The sequence below is a fragment of the Papaver somniferum genome, chromosome 4 (genome assembly GCF_003573695.1).
Source record: "Papaver somniferum cultivar HN1 chromosome 4, ASM357369v1, whole genome shotgun sequence".
NCBI lineage: Eukaryota > Viridiplantae > Streptophyta > Magnoliopsida > Ranunculales > Papaveraceae > Papaver > Papaver somniferum.
This window is the reverse complement of record NC_039361.1, coordinates 107,662,670-107,687,852: the sequence shown is the minus strand read 5'-3', so window position 1 is coordinate 107,687,852 and position 25,183 is coordinate 107,662,670.

The window sequence follows — 25,183 nt, the reverse complement described above, 5'->3', positions numbered from 1 at the left end:
AGAATACATTGCTGCAGATTCATGTTGTACTCAACTTCTATGGATGAAACAAATACTTGCTGATTATGGAATTGACACCGGTGTAATAAAGATATTTTGTGATAACTCAAGTGCGATTCGCATCACTGAGAATCCTGTTGAGCACTCAAGAACTAAGCACATTGACATAAGGTATCATTTTATTAGAGATCTCTATGAAAATGGTACCATCAATATGTAATTTGTGCCTTCCGAACAACAATTGGGCGATATTCTCACCAAACCTTTAGATACTGCTACGTTTCAACACTTAAGGAAATATATTGGTGTTGTTTTAGTCATTAGTTTTCTAGCCTTTTTCCCCTGGACTCATTCACATCTCTTGGGAATCAAGGATTAGAACGTCAGTGTAGTGTTGTTTCAATTTCGCAGTTGTTTCTACGTAGATAACAATTCTGTTAGGTATCAAAGTATTCTTTGAAATCCTTCTTTTCTTGTGAAAGTAAGGTCGCTCTTGTTGTTCTTTCGGGAATGACATTTTATGGGGGAGAGTTCTTAATATTGGAACCGATTTGCCATACTTCCAAACAAGTTTAGAATTGGTTCATCTGACTTCCAAGAACTATGTGATTGATTATCCTATCAAATCACCAAACATGGGTTTCACGGTTCTACCAAAACAAGTTTCGGTTCTACCTCCATGTGGGTACTAGAATTAGTCACTCTAGTTACGAAAACTTGGTTGAATAGGTACTAGGATCGGTTCCCACATATATATGGTATCTAACTTGTATTTGTTGCACATGTTCATAGGATCGGTTCCCCAATAACTAAAAAATTGTTGCACCTCTTATAAGGATCGATTCCCCTTTTGTGATCTCTAGGATCGGTTCCCCAATGTCCAGAGTTGGTCATACCAATTACAAAAAATCGATCATACCATCTCAGGTGATTACTTAAGATCAGTTTCACTAATAAAAGTCATACCAATACAAAAGTCATGCCTTGTGAATAGTTTTACCAAGATACATAAACAAGTTATGAGCGGTTATACTAAACACACATATTGGTAATCCAAAGATTTGCAATGATTAACAATACCAATAAGCCTAGCGATTTTCCTTTCGATTCATAAAGCAAGTTTATGAATTGTACTTCCTTTAAACGAATGTAAAACATTGTTTCCTAGGACGAAATATTCACCCATACCCATACATAATCACAATAGCATTCATACGATTATGTCGATGTCTTATATACGAAGTTCAAAAGATAAGCATTATACTTCGTATTGTATTCCTTAATACTATGTCTAACTAGAGTATAATCATTCACAGCTTCGCAGTTATGTTTTCAATATGCACGACTTGAAAGATACGTTAGGGAATGACACAGTTCAAGTAAAAAATTACTAACCTCAAGTGGAAGGATGATGTCGTTGTTGTAGCTCCTTACTTCTTCATATTCTTCAAGTCTTCATGTAATACATGTAATGTATCATATCCTAATACTTTCAAGCTAACCTATACGAAGTTGACTCTAGTAAATAATCAAGAGACTCTTTAAATGAGTTTTGGTTCACTAAAATATGACAACCAAACTTGACATACCAACGCTTGGGGGTTCAACCGAGCTATGCTCTAACAATAAAGGAGAACTCTAGCAACTGGGAAACCTAATCCCCACACCTCCTGTGTGATACTAGTTGTGACTAGAGTCGATTCTTCTTTAACCTTAGGTTTTTCTAAAACCCTGTAGGTTAACGACTTGAAGACTTCATTTGGATTGTGAAGGTAGACCCAACTATTTTCTCTGTAGTTGCGTTTTATGATCTTGATGTTATCTATCGTGATTGATTACTATCTTCTCTAAGATTTGCTCGAGATTCAATCTCCGATAGGAAAGAAAAAAGTAGTCACAAATATCTTCGTCTCATCGTTTGTGATTCCATAATATCTTGTTTCGCTACCATACGATTAAGATTATTGTGAGGTGGTTGATATTTCTAGGCTGTTCTTCGGGAATATAAGTCCGGTATATCAATTGGTTCCTGTTCACCTTAATTTATCAAAAGACGGTACAAAACTCATAGGTTTTTCTGTGGGAGACAGATTTATCTATTGAATATATTTTTATGTGTGAGATAGTTTGGTTTATCAAGTCTTCGACTTTGGGTCGTAGAAACTCTTAGTTGTGGGTGAGATCAGCTAAGGGAATAAAGTGCCTAGAGTCCTGCTAGGATTCAGAGACGTAAGGAGCGCAACTGTACCTTGATTAGTGTGAGACTGGTTAGGGCTCAACTACATTCCAATCCAAAGTTAACTTGGACCTGGATAGTGTCTGTAGCGGCTAATACAGTGTGGTGTTCAAATATGGACTAGGTCCCAAGGTTTTTCTACATTTGCGGTTTCCTCATTAACAAAATTTCTGGTGTTTGTGTTATTTCTTTTCCGCATTATATTTATTTATATAATTGAAATATCACATGTCGTTCGTAAGTTCAATCAGTTGTGATCCAACCTTTTGTTGTTGATTAAATTGATTGACACTTGGATATTAGTTTTTTATACCGTCCAAGTTATTTCTTATATTCAATCGGGCTCGCAAATTCTTATTTGTTTGATTGCAGATTGAATTGAGAAATTGAGATATAACTCTTTGATATACCTTTCTTAAGATTGAGTCTGACTGTCTAGTTGATTTTCTTGAAAGTATATTGGAGTTAGTCCATACAGATTGCTAAGCAAAATATTGGGTGTGGTTGTTATACCCCCGCTTTTTCAGAATCTCTTATTGTAGTCCCGGAATCCGAGAACTTATCAACCAGTCTTAATTCAGAGAATTCCCAGGAATCAATATCTTTGGTAGTTAAATCTACCCCGGAGAATAATTCACATACCTTTAAATTCAAATTATGTCTCGTCAAATTCGACGCTAAAAAAGTTAAATAAAGTTTGGAGAAGGGTGACTGAGTTTTAGTTAAGGGTTAAATAAACCACTTACCTGGCGAATCATGTTCAACATGGCTCAGATGAGGAGACTCATATACCATGGGTCATGGTTATAAAGAAGAAAACGAGGTCGGTTCGAAATATGTTGCAAATGGGGAGAGTGTTACCTATGGATCCGGGTGGTGAAATAGGTGTCGAATCTATACTAAGTAAGAGTGGAACTCCTTCCCATGACCACACACAGATTCCAGATCAGGATATGGGCCAGATGGGGAGAATGGTATCACCGGGTGTGGATTTAGATCCGAATATCGGCTCTACATCAGTTGAGGACGGAACTCCTTCCCATGATCTGAATGTTTCCGAACTGTTGATTGCTTACTCTATCCCTGAGTCTATGAACTCTATTGTACCTACAGATGTTCACTCGAGAAAATAAAACCTCATTTCTTCTGAGTTAGAGCTCAACAAAGGGGATTTTCAAACTAGGTTGGATTCTCAAATGGCTGTAAATAAAATGATGGGTATTTCAACTAATCACCCCACCATGACCAATATCTGTAGAGAGTTGGTGGGAAGAGATTCAAGACATGATGAAAAGATGAAAGTATCGCTAACTAGAAGAAGATGATGATGACATGATGAAATACGATCCAGAAGAAGAGATTCAAGTCCCAATTTTGGATAAATAAGAACAAATTAAAGATCTTAATGTCTCTTTTGAGGAGAAATCATCAGATATGGAAGCTAGTTTTAACCCAATTGCTTCTAAGGTTTTGACTATTTCTTAATGGACTACAAAATTCTAAGCTGGAATATTAGGGGATTTGGTCAAGAACCTAAACTAGTTGCTATTAGAAATGTTATCTTAAAAAATAATCTGGTGACCGTAATAATTCAAGAATCTAAAAGAGAGGCGGTAAATGATAGTCTGATTATATCTCTTTGGTGAAATAACAGATGCAATTATGTGTGTCGGGTATCTGAAGGTGCTTCTGGAGGTATAATAGTAATTTGAAAAGAGGGTGCAATAGTAACGGAAGATCATCTTATTGGGATTTTTTTATCTATCAAATTCAGGAATGTGCCTGATGATTTCATATGGCTTTTTATTTCGGTTTATGGTGCTTCAGACAGTGGATATTATAATCAATGTTGGCAAGAGCTCAGAGATATTAGATTGCTTTTAAATGAAGCCATCGTTGTGATTTTAATGATACTATGTGTGCAACTGATAGAAATTTTCCTGGTGGTAGAGTAGTTAATATAGTAAGTATTTTAAATCTTTTTCCAAAAGATTTTCTCTGTGGATCTGCCAATGGTGGGAAAGATTTACCTGGACTAGTTCTCAACAACCACCTATGTTGATAATGTTAGATAGACTTCTACTTAGTGGTGATTTCTTAGCACACTGTCATGCACCATTACAACTAACATTGAAAAGACCAATCTCAGACCATCCCCTATCATGCTTAATTGAAACTCTGTAGAGAAGTTGAAGTCTTCCTTCAGGTTGGACAATTTAATTTTATCTCATCGTGATTTTTTGAGAAATCTTAAAACTTGGTGGGTTACTATATCTTTTGTTGGTTCCCCAAGTTACATATTTTCTAAGAAGATGCAAGCTCTTAAAATTATAATTAAGAATTGGTAGAGAAATATTTTTGGTAATATGCAGTCACAATTAAATAACCTTGATCTTACCATAGAGGTGCTTGATAATCTAGAAGAAATAACTATCATTTCTGATGATGATGTAGTTTCCAGGGAACAAGATAAGCTACAACATGCTTCACTTTCTTTAAATATGGTTAGGAAAATCAGTCAAAGATCAATGGATAGATGGATTATAGATGGTGAAAGGAACTCTAGTTATCTTCATCAAATTGCTTCCTTCAAATATAAGAAGGGAACATTATTTAAATACCCCTCAAAATTCGTCCCTTAAAATATACCCTTATTCAATTTTTAAAAATACCCCTACCTTCTGAAAAGTGGAAGCAACTAGCAGAAGTTGCTTTCAGAAGTGGACGCAACTAGCACAAGTTGCTTCCATAACTGGACGCAACTTTATACAAGTTGCTTCCAAAAAAATTATTTTTTACCCCTCGGGGGTATTTGTGCAAGGTCAACGAAAACGGAGGGTATTTATAACATTCCCACATATAAGAATAATAGTATAAATTGCTTAAGGATTGATGGTGATTTGTGTTATGATAAAAAGAATATTGATGAGAAAACTCAAAATTTTTATTCTTCTTTGATTAGTGATAAATATAAGTCAAAACCTATTTTAATCAATTGGAAATGCATCTATTTCTATTATGGAGTATCAATCCAGACTTTAGAGTCCATTTTTGGGTGAGTAAGAATGTGGTGGACCATTTCGGGGTCAATAAGAGTCAGGACCTGATGGATTCACTTTAGAGTTTTATAAAAATGCTTGGTGTTAGAGAACTGCTCGTTCGAACTCGCATGCGTTGCTATCTCAAGCATGTTTGTCAATGTTAGTGATCAAAACTATAAGTCTTGATTTCTAGTCTACTATAGCTAAGGTCTCGCACTAGGATGGAATGTGTAGTTGAGCTCAAGAACTCCATGGAAAATATCATACAATACGAAGGACTACTCAAGGAACCGGTGGATCTTCATCGACTAAAAGGTATGTGGAGACTTGAACTTATCTATCACTCAAAAGTCTATTTATCTCTTATCTTGAGACAAAAGTCTTTTGATATATAGACTTAGATTATACACATTTGCTATTTCGAACCGAGTTTATCTCGTCTATCTATTTCTCGAAATATGTGTTGGTAAGCTTTCGCTTTTGCCAAGTTCATCTTTACCTAGTGACGAAAGTCATGACAAGTTTCAATCACTTTGAAAATTGCTTACTTTGACGAAAAATAATTTGTGAATAACAACTATAGAATATCAACGTCCTCTAAGAATGTTTTAATGATTGAAATGAGAGTTTAGATTATATAACCATTGGAAGATATAAGCATTGTTGTGGAATCACATATATGTATAAGTACTTATTCCTTGAACTGAAGTTTGCGAACTTTGTTGATCAAGAAACTGGAATGGTGGCGTGAGCCAAGTCCGCGAAATTCATCTGGATTTTGTGAACTCCGTCCGGGAACTTAAGTCCGCGAACCCAGTCCCCGAACTTGAGTAGGTTATATCTAAAAACGATGTTTGTGAACTTATTCTTGTATAAAGTAAGGAATGCAAATTGCAAACCGTGGATATATAGTTCATGAATCGATTCGAGTGAATCAAATCATTTTTGCTTCAATTGTGTCTTGTGTAGTTACATAAGATTTCCTTGCAATTGAACAACTCTCTAACTTGTTAATTTGAGTCACTTGAACTAGTTATGGTGAAGAAGAAGAATATGGTTGATATGAAAGTGATCATACGGTTGATTATTGTTGGACCAACAAATGTACAAGTTTGGGTACGGTTGCACAAGCCTAGAAACGTGCATTTCATTTGTGTGTAACAAGCTAGTTTTCGATCTAACGGTTGAAAGATATTAGCTTGAATCTAATCAGGTTTTCATCTAACGGTGAATATTGAATGCTTTGTTACCAAGCTAACATTGATCGCAAACCCTGATTTGAAAAACTATATAAGGGAGAGCTCTAGCAACTGGGAAACCTATTCCCCACACCTTATGTGTGATACTAGTTGTGCTAAGCTAGAGTTGATTCTCCTTTAACCTTTGGTTTCTTCTTCTAAACCAGGTTAACGACTTAAATACTTTATTGGATTGTGAAGCCAGACCGATACTACTTTCTTGTAGTTGTGTGATCTGATCTTGCTGTTTCTATCGTACGAGTACAATTGTAATAATTGGCTTGAGATTGATATCTCCGATATGCAAGATATAAAAGTAATCACAAACACTTCGTCTCATCGTTTGTGATTCCGTATTTTTCGCTGCGTCGATTTAGATTATTGTGAGGTGATTGATAATACTAGGCTGTTCTTCGGGAATATAAGTACGGTTTATCAATTGGTTCCTGTTCACCTTGATTTATCAAAAGACAGAACAAAACTTATAGGTATATTTGTGGGAGACGGATTTATCTAGTACCGTAGACTTTTCTGTGTGATACAGATTTGTTTATTAAAGTGTTCGAATTTGGGTCGTAGCAACTCTTCGTTGTGGGTGAGATCAGCTACGGGAATCAAGTACGTAGCATCCTGCTGGGATCAGAGACGTAGTAGCATAAATGTACCTTGGATCAGTGTGAGATTGATTGGGGTTCAACTACAGTCCAGACCGAAGTTAATGTGGAGTAGGCTAGTGTATGTAGTGGCTTAATACAATGTGTCTTCAATCTGGACTAGGTCCCGGGGTTTTTCTGCATTTGCGGTTTCCTCGTTAACAAAATTCTGGTGTTAACGAGGAAACCATCACTGCATTTACGGTTTCTGCATTAGTGACAAAACTATCAATACATATGGAATACAAAAAATAAATAAATAAACTTTTGTAGCTCCTATTCCACATGTCTAATCTTCAACATTACTTGAAAACTTCGTCACTTCCAAGTACTCCAATGATCCCAAAGGTTGTAAGTTCAACATCATCGTTGTTGAAAATCCGTAGCTATAACAACGAGAAAACAAGAGTTGAGTTCTCAATCATTGTTATATAGTGTCATAGTATCATTACACAACGTCAAAGTTCAATTGTATCACAACTTCAACAACAATACTGTGGTGATATGTATCGCTCTCCCTTAGTCAATACTCCATCTCACATGGAAACCACTCCCCCTTACATAATGATCCGAAAACCATATGTATTTGTAGTGTGAACTACATATTAATTCTCCCCCTTTTTGTCAATAAAATTGGTAAAGGTACAAGAATGGGATCCTAATGAAATTTCCGAAAGAGACATTTCATGACCAAAAGAAAGAAACACATATCATCTTATTTAGATGCAATCATAAAGCCGAAGCTAAATACATTCATCAAGGAGTTTATAAAGATACAAGATAACCCCTATAATATTCCACAGCCGCACTCCCCACAAAGATTTGGCAATTAAGCACAAGTTCAATTAAGAACCCTCCCCCATAAAATGTCATTCCCGAAAGAACAACAAGAGCGACCTTAATTTCGAAAGAAAAGAAGGATTTCTTTTGACACAACACACAAAGAATTCTGACAGAAAAACCAATCCTACGGAAACAAACACAAAATTGAAGTAAACACTACTGGAGTTTCAGACTCAATTGCCCAAAAGATCGAGATAAGCATAGGGAAAAGAGTCATAGAAACAATTAATGAACCAAAACAACACCAATAAACTGCCGTAAATTTTGAAAAGTAGCAGTGTCTAATGGTTTGGTGAGAATACTAGCCAATTGTTGTTCGGAAGACACAAATTCCATACTTATGATACCATTTTCATAGAGATCTCGAATAAAATGGTACCTTATATCAATGTGCTTTGTTCTTGAGTGCTCAACGGGATTCTCAGTGATTCAAATCGCACTAGAGTTGTCACAAAAGATCTTCATTATTCCAGTATCAATTCCATAATCAGCTAGCATTTGTTTCATCCATAGGAGTTGAGTGCAACATGACCCAGCAGCAATATATTCTGCTTCACATGTAGACAGGGATTGTGAATTCTGCTTTTTGTTATGCCAAGCCACAAGATTCAGTCCTACGTAGTAGAAACCCCCTGATGTACTTTTTCTGTCTTCTACACATCCTTCCCAATTAGCATCTGAATAAGCAGAAAGGTCAGTGTTAGTATCAAAAGTATAAGATAGACCATACTCGACAGTGTGATTGATATATCGTATGATCCTTTTTGTAGCTGCAAGATGAGATTCCTTTGGATTAGCCTGAAATCTAGCACATCAACCAACACTAAAAGAAATATCAGGTCTAGTAGCAGTAAGATATAAAAGGCTACCAATAATAGATCGATACAATTTTTGATCTACTTTAACTCCTTTCTCATCTCTGTGTAGTTTACCAGTAGTGGGCATAGGTGTCAGTTTTGGAGATGACTTATCCAGACCGAATTTTGACACAAGATCCCTTGCATACTTTTCCTGGGATAAGTAAATTCCATTCTTATGTTGTTGAATTTGTAATCCTAAGAAGAATTTTAACTCACCAACATTACTCATCTCAAATTTTTTAGCAAGAAAGACTTGGAAATCCTTTGCAAATCTCTCAGAAGTTGAACCATAGATGATATCATCTACATAGACTTGAGCAATGACAACATCTTTCCCACTCCATTTGGTAAACAAAGTTTTATCAACTCCACCTCTTGAAAAACCTTTTCTAATGAGGGAAGTGGTAAGTTTTTCAAACCAGGCTCTAGGTGCTTGTTTCATCCCATATAATGCCTTTTTGATCTTAAGAACATGATCTGGGAAATCAAGGTTTTCAAATCCTTTAGGTTAAGCAACATATACTTCCTCCTTTAGAATTCCGTTTAGGAATGCGGATTTTATATCCATTTGGAAAAGCTTAACCTTGAGAAAACAAGCATGAGACAATAAAAATCTAATGGACTCAAGTCGTGCCATAGGAGCAAAGGTTTCGTCAAAGTCGATACCTTCAATTTGTGAGTATCCTTGAGCGACAAGTCTGGCTTTATTTCTGATATTTGTGTCAAATTCATCAAACTTGTTCTTGAATATCCATTTTGTTCCAACAATATTAACATTGGAGGGACAAGGTACAAGTTCCCATACGTCTTGTCTTAGAAATTGATTTAACTCTTCATGCATTTCATTCACCCAAAAGGGATCGTTAAGAGCTTCATCAATATTTCTTGGTTCTACTTGTGACAGATAACAACCAAAATTGCACATGTTCTGAAGTTTCCATCTAGTCTTAGCTGTAGAATCTCTTCCCCCTATAATATTGTTGGGATCATGATTCCTTTGAACCCAGAGTTGTCGTGGAGGAACACGTTCTCGTTCGTCAGGAGTAGCCTGATCAGTGCTCTTCTCCTCGTCACTAGAAGTATCAGGATCAACAACAGTTGAGATAACTTCAACTGATTCTGGTATTTCTTTGACTTTCTCAATTGTCTCGGTTGGAGGCAATTCAGCAGGAGGATTATCATGATGAAAATCACTAATATTATCAATGATAACGTTAGCAGATTCCATCATGACCTGGGTTCTGAGATTAAATACTCGAAAACCACGGCTATCAGAGGCATAGCCAAGAAAGATGCCTTAATCACTTTTAGTATCGAATTTCCCTCTCTGTTCTCGATCTTTTAGGATATAACACTTACTTCCGAACACTCTAAGATAGTGCAGGTTGGGTTTTCTTCCATACCACAACTCATAAAAATTGTTTAGGGTTTTAGACCGTAAGTAAACACGGTTGATCAAATAACATGCTGTAAAGACAACTTGTTTCCAAAACCTTAGAGGTAGGTTTTTGTTATGGAGCATTACCCTGACCATTTCCTGAATGTTTCTGTGAAGGATCAGAAAATCTGGACTTCCAGTGAACCGGGTTTCGGCCCACTTGGCAAACTTCAACTTTCCGATACGCCACTCGAAAAATCGAACCTGCAAATTACCCAAACTGTATTATAAGCCAGCACACCTAGCATTTATTCTCCAATTATGAGAGACGACCAGTTGTCAAAATTAATAGACTTATATGGCCAGTTGCCAATTCTAACAATTAATGCGGTCAGTTGCCAAATGTGGAAGAAGGCCAGTTGCAAACTCCAATAATTTATACGGCCAGTTGCCGACTCTAACAATTTATACGGCGAGTTGCCAAAATTAACACGGGCCAGTTGCCCAAAATAACAGACGGCCAGTTGCCAAAATTAATACGGGCCAGTTGCCCAAAATTAACACAGGCCAGTTGCTCAAATTAACAGACGGCCAGTTGCCAAAATTAACACGGGCCAGTTGCCCAAAATTAACGCGGGCCAGCCCAAAATAACAGACGGCCAGTAGCCAAAATTAACACGGGCCAGTTGCCCAAAATAAACACGGGCCAGTTGCCCAAAATAACAGACGACCAGTTGCCAAAATTAACACGGGCCAGTTACCCAAAATTAACACGGGCCAGTTGCCCAAATTAACAGACGGCCAGTTGCCAAAATTAACACGGGCCAGTTGGCCAAAATTAACAGACGGCCAGTTGCCAAAATTAACAGACGGCCAGTTGCCAAAATTAACCCGGGCCAGAATTAACGCGGGCCAGTTGCCCAAAATAACAGACGGCCCGTAGCCAATCCTATACGAGGATTTGTACCTTTGAGGGCACATTCTTGTGAGTGTCCATTTCCATTCTACATTCAATTCATCAGAGTAGTACACATAATAAGTCAATACACAGGAAACGATATAAAGTAGCTTTCATGTCAAAATGTAAAGAACTAGGTGCCAAACACCAATCATCATTTTAAAGAAATACATTAGTGCCATACATTAAAATGGAATGGACATCATAAGAGGACTGTCATAAAAATTGTGGCACCAGCATACAAGCCAAGACAACAAGCTAATTCAAATTGGCTGAGATGATAAACCAAAATATTTTCTGGTTATAAAAGAACTGATACAATAAAAAGGACCACACTTGAGCCAAAACCAGGGACCTACTGCGGTTGTGATCTAGCCCATGCGAACCGTGCAAACGAAAAACAACTGCATAAAATGAAGTCCCAGCCGGTTCCATGTTAAGCAACCTATCCGACAGAAATATCTATAAAAACACAACTCCGTCTAGACCAGAGTCTGCACTTCAATCTAGCATAGCAACATTAGGAGTCGAAAAACTGATTAGAATCTTAAAGGACATCAACATTTAATGGACACCAGCACTACACTTGTACCAGCCGCGTACCAGTACATTTCATACTTTACTACATAGTCCACAAGGGATCGAGTGGGAATTTAAATTACAATTAAATCAGTGGTCATGCATTCATGGAGATAAAGTAGAACTGAAAACACGAACTTTCCATGAAATGTATAGATTGGTAGTGTTAGGCCACTAGTTGAGAGCTTTCCCAACTGTACAATGTATGTATATACTAAGGCACAATATAGAGGGACAGATGTTCAAAAGGCGAAAAAGAAAGCAAATCAGTAAACTAACTTAACCCTCTAAACTTCTTATTTTAGAAATGGCAACACTGATTGCATTTTATACTAATTTTGCCAACGTTGAAGTCGCAATCGACAGTACGGAAGTACTACTACATTAGCAAAATCACTATTACGGTAAAATAACTATCAAAACAATATTAATTAACCATTTTACCATTTATTCTTAACAATGTGCTAACATGTATATAGCAAGTCTAAATAGTTAAGTCACCACTCACCAAAATAAAATATTCTTTTTAAATCTATCCAACAATTTGTCAAGGTCGTATATAACCATGGCAGTACGATGGATTAGTACGGTTATATGTGAAACTAATTAAATATTTGATACACAAGGAAAAACAGTTTCATTTCAAAATCAAGGAACATCAAGGCATATTCGCATGCAACAAGTTCTCTTGCATTCGTAGTAACAGAGTGGTGGAAAATTTAAAATGCACTACATTTGCAATTTCACATTGTCCCGTAGACGGACCCAATTTTTATAAGGCAAGTCAACCACTTTCTCCACTAAACCTTGAGAACAAGTCTTAGTCCCTGAGATCAGACGCACTAGGATTTCATTTACTCAATCACACAATGCTAGAAATGTAATATGACACTAAATGTTCTCGTAGGTACTTTATCAAACAGTACGACAGCAACTTCCATCAATTTCTAGCTTGCTAAAATGTCAAATGCAACATGAACCAGTTTCTAGTAAACCTCAATTACTAAATAAAATCTACAATCTTGATAAAATAGATGCAAACCCATGCAAGCATTGGTCACGAATTTAACCTTCAGACATACTTGGAAAAATCCCCGAATATAAATGTAGAGCCATAAAATTATAGGTGTTCCAACCAATCAATTGGAAGAAGAATTTACAACAAGATACCTCAAATCAAATTATCGGGTTGAAGAATAGAAATTCCTCTTCTCCACTAATCCAACCAACGTGCATGGACGCATCAGCAACTAGATGTGATTTTATCTCCACAGGCTTACTAATTTTCGTGATTCCAATCATCTTCTCCATTGATTTATAAAAATCACCTTTTCAGTTGAGTAAAGGGAAAAGCAACAAGAAAATTTCTCGATCTCGTCCATGAAACCAACTACCCAAATCAACATTTGCAGCTCCATGTAGTTGTAAGCTCAATCATGCAAGAAAAATTTCATTTTTGTTCCTCAAGTTTTAGTCGCAGGGAGCGGGGAAGGGAGAAAAGGGAAAAAAAGAAAAAGGCCACCCGACAGACTCATTCAAATGACACACAGCTGAACTCATTCATTCACGTGTCAAGCATGCATAAAAATTATAAAGGCACCCAAGGGCTTCAACTAAATTTGTCTAGGCAAATATTTAGTTTTGAGGCAGCCCAAAAGTGTATAAAGATAAGAAAACACTATAGTTTTGAGGCAGCCCAAAAGTGTATAAAGATAAGAAAACACTAGACTATAGAGTTTTAGGCACTATGGTGCGACTAACGTGTTCACTTAAAACCCGAGAAAAAGATACGGAGTATCACAGTTTCTATTCTTTCTTTCTGCAACTTCATTAGCTTGAGGAGTAATGGGTGGTGAGTATTGTTGAATAATCCCCAGTTCGTCACAAAATTCAAACACCTTAGTGTCCTAGAATTCAGTTCCACAGTCGCTCCTAATTTTCTTTAGTTTGCGACCTTGTTCGTTCTGGATTCTTTTAACAATAATCTTGAATTCGTCAAGGGTTTCATTCTTATGAGACAGAAATGCAACCGAAGTGAATCTGGTGTAGTCATCTACCATAACTAAAGCATACTTCTTACCAGCAACCGTGGGTTGTGGAATTGGTCAGAAGAGATCCATATGAATTAAATCAAGTGGAGCTTTAGTGAGAATATTTCGAGATGATTTATGGTGAACTTTCGTTTGTTTACCCTTTTGACAGGCACCACATATACCTTCAATCTTTGCATTGATTTTGGGAACGCCTCTAACAAGTTCTTTGTTAATGATTTTAGTTAGAAGACGGTAGTTGATGTGACCAAAAAACTCATGCCAAAGATGTGTAGATTCCACCTTAGTCAAATTGCAACAGTTGCTGAACTGAGTATCAAGAAGATAACAGTTGTTTTTACCACGAGTTCCTTGAGAAATTACTTTCCCAGTTTTGTCTACAATGTCACATCCATTTGCATTGAAGACAACTCGATGGCCTTTGTCACAAATTTGACTAACAAAAAGAAGATTTGCAGTCATACCTTTTATGTAGGCTACATCATGGATTTCAGGTACACCGAGTAATTTGATCGTCCCCTTCTTGCTTATGTAGCAACAACTCCCATCTCCGAATGTTACATGACCGCCTTCATAGTCGTATGATGAGACGAACCAAGTGAGATCACCTGTCATATGTCTGCTACATCCACTGTCAAGAAACCATTGAAAGGGTGATGTTGATTTTAAAGCAAAAGCTCCCATATTATCAGTACTATTCTGTTTAAGGTTTCCTGATAATTTTGTATGTCTTTTTAGAGGAGTAAAAAGTTGTTTAGTTCTCTTATGAAGATTACTTGCAACTTTTAGACTCTTTTGAAAAGACACACAATCATATTGAAAGTGATTGGAGGAATCACAAAACAAACATGGGCCAACACCTTTTAGTTTGGCAGAGCAGTTCTGAGTCAAATCAGTTTTCACAACATCTAATCGCTGTTTATCACTTGATCTACGACAGTTCTTCAGAGAGGAACAACTGGAGTTACTCAAATCCATCAAAGGACTTATAATGGGTTTCAAATCCTTAAGTATCGCAATTTCAGTAACAAGATCAGAATTGATCCGGATTTGTTCATCCAACCTTTTTTGGAGAATAACCAGTTTATCAGAACTTTTTCTACAATTGGTTTTTAAACCTGGTGAAGCGTTACAAGAGACTTTATCGTCCATAGAGTCAGATCACTTCAAATACATACTTGTAAGGTCTTGAACGTGTTTGTCTGCTCTGATACCAATTGAAAAAGTGGGGGTACAACAACCACACCCAATATTTTTCTTATCAATCTGTATGGACAAACTCCAATATACTTTCTAGAGAATCAACTCGACAATCATACTCAATCTAGATAAAAATATATCAAAGAGTTTATATCTCAATCTCTCGATTTGATATATACTCAAGCAAATAAAAATCTGCGAGTCTTTATCAAATACTAGAGAGATAACTTGGATGGTACCAAAGACCAATATCCAAGTGTCAATAAATTTAAATCAACAACCAAAAGGTCGGATATTCTAATTGATTGAACAACGCACAACCTGTGATATTTCAATTATATAACAAAATAGAATACGGAAAAGAAATAACACAGACACCAGAATTTTGTTAACGAGGAAACCGCAAATGCAGAAAAACCCCGGGACCTAGTCCAGATTGAACACACACTGTATTAAGCCGCTACAGACACTAGCCTACTCCAAATTAACTTCGGTCTGGACTGTAGTTGAACCCCAATCAATCTCACACTGACCAAGGTATAGTTATGCTCCTACGTCTATGATCCCAGAAGGATGCTACGTACTTAATTCCGTTAGCTGATCTCACCCACAACTAAGAGTTGCTACGACCCAAAGTCGAAGACTTTAATAAACAAATCTGTATCACACAGAAAATTCTACGGTAATAGATAAATCCGTCTCCCACGAATATACCTACGAGTTTTGTTCCGACTTTTGATAAATCAAGGTGAACAGGAACCAATTGATAAACCAGACTTATATTCCCGAAGAACAGCTTAATATTATCAATCACCTCACAATATTTTTAATTGACGCAATGAAAAAAGATATTGCAGAATCACAAACGATGAGACGAAGTGTTTGTGATTACTTTTATATCTTTCCTATCGGAGATATCAATCTCAAGCCAATTATTACAATTGTACTCGTACAAGAGAAACAACAAGATCAGATCACACAACTACAAGAAAGTAGTATCGGTCTGGCTTCACAATCTCAATGAAGTCTTTAAGTCGTTAACCTGGTTTAGAAGAAGAAACCAAAGGTTAAAGGAGAATCGACTCTAGCTTAGCACAACTAGTATCACACAGAAGGTGTGGGGATTAAGTTTCCCAGTTTCTAGAGCTCTCCCTTATATAGTCTTTCAAATCAGGGTTTGCGATCAATGTTAGCTTGGTAACAAAGCATTCAATATTCACCGTTAGATGAAAACCTGATTAGATTCAAGCTAATATATTTCAACCGTTAGATCGACAACTAGCTTGTTACACACAAATAAAATGCACGTTTCTAGGCTTGTGTAACTGTACCCAAACTTGTACATTTTTTGGTTCAACAATAGTCAACCAAATGGTTATCCATATGATCACTTTCATATCAACCATATTCTTCTTCACCATAACTAGTTCAAGTGACTTAAATGAACTAGTTAGAGAGTTGTTCAATTGCAAGGAAATCTTATGTAACTACACAAGATACAATTGAAGCAAAAACGATTTGATTCACTCGAATCGGTTCATGAAGTATATAGCCACGGTTTGCAATTTGCATTCCTTACTTTATGTAAGAATAAGTCACAAACATCGTTTTTAGATATAACCTACTCAAGTTCGCGGACTGGGTTCGCAGACTTAAGTTCCCGGACGGAGTTCACAAACTCCAGCAGAATTTCTCTGGACGAGAACTTCCGCCAGTTCGCGGACTTGGCTCACGCCACCATTCCGGTTCTCTTGATCAACAAAGTTCGCAAACTTCGGTTCAAGGAATAAGGACTTATACATATATGTGTTTCCACAACAATACTTATATCCCCCAATGGTTATATAATCTAAACTCTCATTTCAATCATTGAAACATTCTTAGAGGACATTGATATTCTATAGTTGTTCTTCACAAACTATTTTTCGTCAAAGTAAGAAATTTTCAAAGTGATTGAAACTTGTCATGACTTTCGTCACTAGGTAAAGATGAACTTGGAAAAAGCGAAAGCTTACCAACACATATTTCGAGAAATAGATAGACGAGATAAACTCGGCTCGAAATAGCAAATGTGTATAATCTAAGTCTATATAGCAAAACTACTTTTGTCTCAAGATAGGAGATAAATAGACTTTTGAGTGATAGATAAGTTCAAGTCTCCACATACATTTTAGTCGATGAATATCCACCGGTTCCTTGAGTAGTCCTTCATCTTGTATGATGATTGCCATGGAGTTCTTGAGCTCAACTACACTTTCTATCCTAGTCCGAGACCTTAGCTATAGTAGACTAGAAATCAAGACTTATAGTTTTGATCACTAACATTGAAAAACATGCTTGAGATAGTAACGCATGCTAGTTCGACCGAGCAATGCTCTAACACTTTGCTTTCTTTTTCAGATAAGCAGTTGTGGAATAAGATTCCCTACTGAAGGTCTGTTTCTTGGGATGGACAAAGTGAAAAGCAGGGGTATAACAACTACACCCAATAATTCGTTCGACAATCTGTATGGACTAACTCAAATATAATTCCGAGAGCACCAACTTATAAAGCGAGCTCAATCAAGAAATATACCAAAGAGTTATATTTCAATTTCTCAATACAATCTGCAATCGAACAGATAGAAATCGGTGTGCCCGATTGATATGAGAAATAACTTGGATGGTACCAAAGACCAATGCCCAAGTGTCAATCAATTTATATCAACAACCAAAGGTCGGATTTACCACTTGATTGAACTACGCACAACCTGTGATATTTCAATTATATAAACAAATATAATGCGGAAAAGAAATAACATAAACACCAGAATTTTTGTTAACGAGGAAACCGCAAATGCAGAAAAACCCCGGTACCTAGTCTAGATTTGAACACCACATCGTATTAAGCCGCTACAGACAATAGCATACTATAACTTAACTTCGGACTGGAATGTAGTTGGGCCCTAACTAAGTCTCACACCGATTAAGGTACCTTCGCGTTCCTTACGTCTCTGAGTCCCAGCATGACTCTATGCACTTGATTCCCTTAATTGATCTCACCCACAACTAATAATGGATACGACCCAAAGTCGAAGACTTATAAACAAATATGTCTCCCACGGATAAGTTTATTCTAATAGATAAATCTGTCTCCCACAGAAGTACCTATGAATTTTTTGTTTCGTCTTTTGATAAATCACGGTGAACATGAACCAATTGATAATTCGGTGTTCTATTCCTGAAGAACAACCTAGAAATATCAATCACCTCATAATAACTTAACTATATGGTAGTATAAGAAGTTATTGTGAAATCACAAAGAATGAGACGAAGAGCTTTGTGATTAATTTTTATATCTTACATATCGGAGATAAATCTCGAGTTAATCTTATAGAAGATAGTACTTAATACGATAGAACAATTAAGATCATATCACGCAACTACAGAGAAAATAGTTGGGTCTGGCTTCACGAATTCCAAATGAAGTCTTCAAGCCGTTAACCTAAAATGATTTTGGAAAAACCTAGGTTAAAGGAGAATCAACTCTAGTCGTAACTTGGACACAGGAAAGTGTCGTGATTAGGTTTTCCTGTTGCTAGAGTTCTCCTTTATATAGTCTTTAGAATCAGGGTTTGCTTTCAATCAAAGCTAAGATAGATTAGTAACAAAGCATTCAATATTCATCGTTAGATGAAAACCAAATTTAAGGTTCAAGCTAAGTTTGCTTAAACCAAAGAAATATTTCTCCACTGTTAGATGGTCTTAGCTTGTTACATACAAATGAAATATACTTTCATTTAGATATGGGTAACCGTACCTAAACGTGTATGTTGATTTTGCTCAATAATAGTTAACCGAAGTTAGCCATATGAACACTTTTGTCTTAACCACATTCGTTTAACACTTCTAGATCAACTATGATGATCAATCAAACATGAAATATAATCATATTAATCTAATTGTGTTTCAAATAGAGTTGTTCATTTGTTCACTATTTCATAGAAATATAAATGAACCAATTTAATCAAAACCGTATTGATTCATAAGAATCAATTCATGAACATTAAGCCATAGTTTGCAAAGATTACATTCCTTAATTCATAAATGTATTTTTTCATGATTATGAAAACATATTGAACCGATTTTAGAACTTTAACCACTAAGTTTGCAAACGGGTATGCAAACTATAGCTTCTGGACTTTGGTTGTGTCCAGCAGTTTGCAAACCGGTATGCATACTGTTGTCCTGGACCTTAACTCAGGTAGAACCATTCGCATACTGGTATGCAAACAAGGTTTCCGGGCCTGAATCATACCACAACAGTTTGCATACTATGTTGTATCCAGACAAAGGTTAATTTGTTTTAAACTCTCATTTCAATCATTTAAACATCCTTAGAAGACGACAATAGCTGTCTCACACAAACTATTAGCTTATAAGTAATTTTCAAGTGATCGAATTATCAATACGAAACTTTCCGAGTCGACATCAAATGATTGTCTCACACAAATCATGTAAGATGTTTCAAGGTGATTTTCACGTGATCATCTGTTGACTTATTATTTAGTTTCCAACAAATAAATTGTTTCCAACTAAACTCGTCAAGAATATGATGAACGTAGCTAAAGCAAAAAGCTTCCAACAGATATTTCGAGATACAGATAATCGAGTTAAACTTAGCTCGAAATATCAAATGTGTATAATATAAAAGTCTATATAGCTATATGACTTAGTCTCATTAGGAGATAAAATATAATAGACTTCTGAGTGATAGATAAGATTTAGTCTCCACATACCTTTTGTTGATGAAGTTCCTCCAAGCTCTCCTCAGTAGATCTTTGTCTTCAATCGATGAATGTCGTGAAGTCTAAATCTCAATTACACATTCTATCCTAATTCGAGACATATCTATAAGTAGCCTAGAAATCAAGACTTATAGTTTTGATCAACTAAACTTGACAAACAAGCTTGAGATATCGACGCTTGCGAGTTCGACCGAGTAATGCTCTAACAATCTCCCTCTTTGTCAATTTTAGTGACAAAACTATCAATTCATATGGATTAGAAAATAAATAAACTTTGTAGATTTTCATCCACTATTCTTGATTTCCTTGGTTCTTCAACATTCCTTGAATTCTTCGCCACTCCAAGTACTCCAGTGATTCTGAACTTATTCAATTCAACATCATTGTTGTTGAGGATGTGTAGCAATATCAATAAGAAAACATATGAAAAACATCTAGTCTCAATCATTGTTATACAGTGTCATAGTATTATTATAAAACATCAAAGTCCAATTATATCACAACTTTGACAATAATACTACGGTGATATGTATCACTTTCCCTTAGTCAATACTTCATCTCACATGAAAACCACTCCCCCTTACATAATGATCCGTAAACCATATATATGTAGTGTGAACTACCAAATAATTCTCCCCCTTTTGTCAATATAAATTAGCAAAGGTACGAAAATTGCGGGATCATAATGAAATTCACAAAGAGATAATTCATGACTAAAAGAGAACATATCAACTTTGTTTCGATGATTTTAGATAGTCGAAACTTAGTGTATTCATCAAGGAGTTTATAAAGGTACAAGATAACTCCTACAATATTCCACAACCACACTCCCCACAAATATATGGCAATTAAGCACAAGTTCAATTAAGAACTCTCCCCCATAAAGTGTCATTCCCGAAAGAACAACAAGAGCGACCTTACTTTTAACAAGAAAAGAAGGATTTCTTTGGACATTAACAAATTACATGAATCATGAATTTGTATCCAGAAAACTCGAATAAATTAATCACAAGAATACCTTATAGATTAATTTAGTCGGAAACGCTCAACATAAGAAAACTTACGGAGCTATACAATACTTTCACATAGAAGTGGATCAGGGAAAAATCAGTATTGCAGAATGTTCAAAAGTTCATTCTATCTTTTATCAATATTTGCATAAAGACATAATAGACTTAACTTTTGACATATATGAGATAATCATAGTTCAAGAACTTAAACACACATATCCCATAAAATATTTTTTCAATATATAAAACCAATAAAGATTAATTCTGCACAATCATCTTCCAAATAACTTAGAATTTAAATAAATAAATCTAAAACATTGCAAGATGAAAATCGTCGGCAATAACTATGTGTAATCACAATATTTGTTATTCCAAACCATATTTATCCTTCTTAAACACAAGAAAAAATTCTCATAAGAAGTTTCCTAGACATTGTAGAGCTTTCTTAGTGCATCTACTGAGAATTCCTTCTCATTATTGAAAAACTCATTGATTATGGGATGATTCAGTTCTTCCAGATCTTCAGAGATTTCAGTTAACTCACTAAGTTCTCTTTTCAGTTCACACAAGGTGTTCTTTGTCAAAGATAACATTTGTTCGTAGTGAGCTATCTTTTCCAAAGATAAAATGATTTGAGATTTTAAATCATTTGTTTTGCTGATGAAATCCTTCACCATAGCCCTAAAGTTAATATCATCATGACAAACAGACAAAAAACAGTTAGAAGAAGAACCTTTTTCATCATTTGTAGACCTCTCCCTTTTCTTCCTTGAGGAATGGATTCTTTCACATAGATACACATTAACTGCTTCAACTGCATCCCTTTTTGTGGTACCTCTAGTTACAGGAGCCAAGATACTGTATCTTTCAAAGAAAAGAGAGTGAAGGGCATTTTGATCACAAAGGAATATAAATAGAGTACGGAATAACAAACCCTAAATAGTTTTCAGGATGCATTTTGAAAAAGTCTTCATGTTTCACGATCCATTAACTTTTCTTGTGAAAAAATATTTACTTTGTAAAACATAACTTAAATAACCTTAAGTAAATTCTAGGATAAGGAATAACCTATATATTATACAAGACTTGAGCAACTTTGATGCAATCCTCACATTCTCAAGTTAATAATGAGGATTCACGTATCACTACAATTAGATAATAATGGAGTGAGAAGAGTGGTCACTTTTTGTGTCACATGATGACATTTCAAGGTTTATTGTATAAACAGACTTCTTACCTCATTTGACTCTGGTTTTTTTAGATTTCTTCTTGTCTTCGGGGATTCTCTGTTGGTTACCCAAAGCCAGATTCATTCTTTACATGTCACCTTGAAGCTTGGCAATTATTTTGTTGTTCCTCTTGAATTCAACACTTACTTTGAACATGATTCGAATTTCCACCAAACAAACAATTCATAAAAGAACTTTTGTTTTGCTGATTGTCCTCCTGTTTATCACAACCTTCTATATCCACTTTTCTAGAATCGTCTGGAACAAAGGAATTGTTACTGCACACAGTCTTGCTTCTGAACCCTTTACCATTTGTGTTTCCACAAGACTTTTGACCAAATAACATTGTTGAGATCTTGTCAGAGCGTCCAGACAACCTTTGCAGGTCACATTTAAGAGTATCAATCTCTTTCTCTTTTAGAGATAGGGTTCTGGTGAATTCATCATTAAGACAATCAATCTCAAGATTTTTCACTTGAAGTGATGATTCAAGTTTCTCCTATAAACTCTTCAAATGAAGATTTTCTTGATGAATTTCTTCATTTTTATCCAAGAATTTCAAAATCTCAGTGTTAGACTCGTATTCTGAATCAGAATTTGAGTTAATGGAAGTTTCAGCTGAGAGAGCAGAAATTTCTGTGCAAACTTCAGAAGTATGCATATTTTTGACAAACTGACTTGATTTTTCTTGTATTGAATCATCTCAAGCATCAGAGAGAGAGAACCGCTTCCAAGTCTTTTGCTTCTTTTCACAATATCCTTGATCTTTTGGGTAATCAGTGACCTGTCAAGATCAACATGATCTGGACAACATTCATAAGACCAAGACAAGTTAAAAGATTCGCTTGTATTGGTCACAACATTGAACGCAGATGTTCAGACCGTGTTTTGATCATAATCAAGTAATTTTAACTTTCCAACAAATGAGTTTCTGGAAAGTGTTTCAAGGTTATTTCCCTCAACGATAGCATGTTTATTTGGATCATATCTATCTGGCATAAACCTGAGAATTTTCATCACAATGTCCTTTTCAGGAATAGTCTTACCCAAAAGGATGCATTAAGAGTTTCAGACACTTTGTGATTAAACTCATCAAATGAATCTTCATCAGCCATACGAAGGTTTTCCCAATCAGAATTTAGGGTCTGAAGCCTAGCTTCCTTTTCAGAGGTATTCCCTTCAAATACGGTTTCTAAGATATCCCAAGCATCTTTAGACCGAGTGCACGTAGTCACATTGTGCTGAAGATCTGTGGTAATTGTATGGATGATAGCATTCAATCCGTCAAAATTTTGCTTTTCAGCAAGAATTTCGACATGCTCATACTCACCAATATCCTTTGGAACAGTTACACTATTTACTATAACCATTATAGGATTATAGACATAACAACACCAACCCATGATTGAAAATCACGCGCTTGGAGAAAGGCAAGCATAGCAATTTTCCACCATAAGTAATTCGAGCCATCAAAGACTGGCGGTACGTTTATGGTGATAGCATTTCTGTCCATAGTGTTAGAGCATAGCACGGTCGACCTCGCATGCGTTGCTATCTCAAGCATGTTTGTCAATGTTAGTGATCAAAACTATGAGTCTTGATTTCTATCCTACATAGCTAAGTCTCGGACTAGGATAGAAAAATGTAGTTGAGCTCAAGGACTTCATGGCGATTCATCATCAAACGACGAAGATATATACAAGGAACCGTGGAACTTCATCAACAAAAAGGTATGTGGAGAGTTGAACTTATCTATCACTCAAAAGTCTATCTATTCTATCTCCTACTTCTTATGAGACAAAAGTCGTATGCTATATAGACTAGATCAAACACATTTGACATTTCCAGCTGAGCATTCATTGCTTATATTTTATCTCTAAATCGTGTGTTGGTAAAGCGTTTCTCTTTGATCAAGTTTATGTTCACCTAGTGACGAAAGTCATGAAAAGTTTCAATCACTTTGAGAATTGCTCTGACGTGAATCGGTCTGTGAATAACGGGTACATAGCGTCCTCTGAGAATGTCTCAATGATTGAAATGAGAGTTTAGATTACATAACCATGTATTCCTTGAACCGAAGTTTTCGAACTTTGTTGATCAAGAGAAATCGGGAGGATTGTGGAATTGGCTTGCCAAGTCCGCGAACCCAGTCCGCAGACTCAGTCCGCGAACTGTCGGAAGTTCTCGACCGAGAATTTCTGCTGGATTTTCCAAAACTCGTTTGTCTGCTTAGTCCGCGAATCCAGTCCGCGAACTGGCGGAAGTTCTCTTTCCGAGAATTTCTGCTGAGTTTGGAAAATAATGTTCTAAACATTAAGAGGTTATGATCTAAAGATGTGCTCTGAACATGAAACATTAAATTACTAAGGAATGCTTTATGCAAACCGTGGCTATAATGTTCATGAGCCGATTCAATCGAATCGAATCATCTTTGTTTCAATTGTGTCTTGTGTAGTTACATAAGATCTCATAGCAATTGAATAACTCTTTAGCTAGTTCATTTGAGTCAATTAAACTAGTTATGGTGAAGAAACACAAGGTTGATATGAAATGCTCATATGGTTAACCTTTTTGGGTTACTATGTATAATGATGAGCGATTAATTCTTAAATATTTACTACCCAAAATATATATTGTTGGTGCTTATTTTGGTATTGATTGTTTTTTTGTAGGTAAATGAATAAAATGGGCTCTTCCAAGAAAATCGGCTAAAACTAGGATTCCAAGAAGAAAATATGGACTTCGGAGTACATGGGTCGTGGATACTTTTGGATCTAAATGGAATAGGCCCAATTTAAGTTAGTGAAGGAGATGATGGGCTGAAGTTGGTTTAAGAAACTAACATGCTCGGGCATTTTAGTCTCGTGGATTTTAGGATGAAGGACTTGGTGATTAGTTCTCGAAGGATTTAGGAGGTATCACTAAAAATGAAAAATCCTACTCAATAATTAATGTACGAGGTATGTCGACATGGTGGAGGAAGAAAGGAAACTAAATATCTTTTGCAACTAAAGAAGATTGATTTTGAGCATAATATATACTTCACCACATTAATACATGACGCCTGTTTTGGAATTGAGATAATGACAAAATGAGTACCTACCTCGTACATAAGATCAT